Below are 3421 nucleotides of genomic sequence, written 5' to 3' on the forward strand. Positions count from 1 at the left end.
ATTCAGATTGCGCATAATGATGTGTTTCATGAACGCACTAAACACATTGAGATTGATTGTCACTTTGTCTGATAACGTCTACTTGTTGAGGCTATTTGCCTCGTCGCTGTTTGAACTTTGGATCAGACTGCTGATATCTTCACAAAGGCTCATCATCTTTCTCATTTGGGGACTCTAGCATCCAAACTCAAGACGGTATCCTTAACTCCCACTTGAGTTTGAGGATGGATGTTAGAGTATAAGTTAGAATAAATTTATATCAATTAGTATCATTTACATTTATATAGCATATCTTTATATTAATTATAGGATTGTATGCTTTTATTGTTTTGATTCTTCTAACACCTATAAATACCCTTGTACATTGTATCTTTGAGACACACTCAATAATACACCATCCTTTATCCAGTTTAGTCTCTTGTTTCTAACAGAGAGTATGAGAAGAGAGAGCGCCCATAAACCCGAAGAGAAGATAACCCATTATCGACAATAGAAATACAAACAAAAAAGAGAAGAGAAGACAAGCAAAGAAAGAATGGAAAATGATAACACGAAGAAACGCAAACACAGTAGCTACGAAGATGAAGATGTGACGGCGACTAACCTTGGTCACATTGGCTACGACGATGAGGAGGAGGAAGTGTTCGTCCTAGAGGCGGCGATATGACAGAGGCTTTAGCAAAGTCCTTTCAATGGTGTTCTAGCATTTGAGAAGAGAGGAGCAACTGAGAAGGGGCCCTAATTAGTTTTGCAGAGAGGGTAAATTTGGAATTATAAATTTAGATTGAAAGTGTTTTCGGAAAAAAATTATTAGTTAAACTTCAATTTTCGTCCTAAAAAATTTTATTCCCTGTGTTCCTACTTTTTAGAAGTACTGAAATATTGAAATTTTGGAGACAAAGTGAAATTTTAGTACCAGTCTCTGAACCAACAAATATAATATTAAGCCCCAGTCTCCATCTCAGTACCTTAAAACAAACACTACCTAAGAAACATAGATACCCTGACCCTCCCACCTTCTCATCATTATTTCCAACTTTTTCTATTTAAATAGCAGGAGTATTTTCTTTTCCAAAAATGTTATTTATACATTGAAATCAGCTATCAACATATTTATATATAAATGTATGTATATTTAATTTATTTTTAATGTATATTTATATTTTAACATGTATTTTATTTTAGTAATTAATTTTAATATATATCTAACATAGTTAATTTTTTCAATGTGTTTGGTTTAACTTTTGTAAATTGAGATTGAGTTTAATTTGATTCTATTAAAATTAATTTTGATTAAAATTGAATTTATTTTAATATGTTTGAATACTACTTTAATTCAAAAATAATTATAATTGATAAAATATTATTTGAATAACAATTACTAGAATTACTTTTAGATATGAAATTATCAAAAGGATAAAGATTATATTAAATATTTAATATTATTATTTATATAATATTAATATATTATTATTGTAATGAATTATACATAATATTAGATATATATGCACATAATTGATCATGTCTAATAATTATAAACTATAATGATAAAAGATAAACAAATTTATAAAAATAAATAAAAATAACAATAAAGTGCATAAAACATAACAATGTACTACAATCATATGAATATAAATATAATATTAATTTAATTGTAGAAATATTAAAATTTGATAGATTTGATCTGTAAATTAAGATTTGATCTCGAATAAAATCTTGAACAATGTTCATTTTTTATGAAAAGACAATAAAAAATAGAAAAGCCACAAAAAAAAGTAAAATAAAATGAAGATAAAAGATGAAAAAAATAAAATAAATAATTATAAAATAAAATAGAAATAATTGTATATATAAAAAAATAAAAAAATAATTAAATAAATAAATTTTATAATTAATTTTCAACAGTAAAAATTTAAAACAAAAAAAATATCTCTTTAACGAATTTAGTTAATTAGCTAAACCACCAAAACCACCCCACCTGTCACGGTAAATTTTTAGAAGGTTATATTTAACAGTGTTTGTATAGTTTTCTGGAGTGTTTGAGAATACTCTAGATGGTTCCGGAACGTTCTAGAATGTCCTAGAAGGTTCTGGAATACTCTAGAAGGTTCTAGAAGACTTTAGAAGATCATGGAATATTCTAGAAGAGTGTAGATGTATATAGAAGTATAAAGAGTGGTATGGAATAATCTAGAAACATTTAGAGAGTTGTGGTAGGATAGATATTTGTAAAGAAGGTTCTGGATGATTAATCTGGACCGTTGATTAGATTTAATCCTAACCATCCATTGAGGAGGTGGATGGCTATAAATAGGGGTAAGAGTTAGAGTTTGGGTGTGTGTGAATCATTTGTAACCACACTTGAGCAATAAAGTGTTCTTCCACCAAAGCTTCCTTTCTCTTGTGTTCTCTTGTGTTCTTAGCTTTCTTGCTAAGTATTGAGGGTTAGGCTGACTTGGTCTTAGCTCAAGAGGTTGAGTAAGTCCGAGTGCCGGCACGGTAGCGTTGGAGTGTGTCCAAGGCCGTGACAGGGTGTTTGCAATACGGTTTAAATCGGTTTTAAATAAAAAATTCATTCGATTCGAATACTAATTTTACTTGTAGTGTGGTTTAAATTGGATGATTTAAAAAAAAATTAATCCGATTCGATTCAATTTCAAACAGTTTGGATTGGATTGGATTTGCAGTTTTATAAATTAAAAAAATTAAATGCATATAACAAGTCTCAAAATCAAATTTTAAATAATCAACCATGACCTAATAAGTCTCAACAATATTTTAAAAAATCGACGATAACATAACAATAGAAATAAAATTATAAATTAGTTAAAATAAATAAATAAGTAACATTTTGAACATAAAATATTTATTAAATAATAATAATACATAAATAATATAAAAATATATAACAAATTGAACATACTATAAAACAAATTAAACATATTATAAATATAATTATAAATTATAAATATAATAATAAAAATAATATTATAATACATTGTGCGATTTAAATTAGATTAGATCGATTATGAAAAATAGATCCAAAATTTGATTTGATCTAATGGTTTGTAAAAAATAAAATCCAATCAAATTTAAACTAATACAATTTTAAACAATTTTCAATTTAAATTGAATTGAATAAACGATTTAATTTAAGTTGGTTTTGATTTAAACACTCTCACTTAATCATTATTAAGTGTGGTTGTTTCTCGTATTAATGGGTGAGGAAAAAATCACGTGACCAACACATAATCTTTGTTTTTGGTAAGAACACATAATCTTTGTTTATTTATGAGTAAAGGACGAAGGGGTCCAAGAGGGACCACATGCGCCCTGGTAAAGGGGACCTGCTGGTGTTAGTGGGGCTGTGGGCTGTGGCATCCAATCTTTGGAAACGAGTGAACGGTGGAATTGGGAGCTG

This window comes from Arachis duranensis, chromosome 5, assembly GCF_000817695.3.
Source record: "Arachis duranensis cultivar V14167 chromosome 5, aradu.V14167.gnm2.J7QH, whole genome shotgun sequence".
NCBI classification, from domain to species: Eukaryota; Viridiplantae; Streptophyta; class Magnoliopsida; order Fabales; family Fabaceae; genus Arachis; species Arachis duranensis.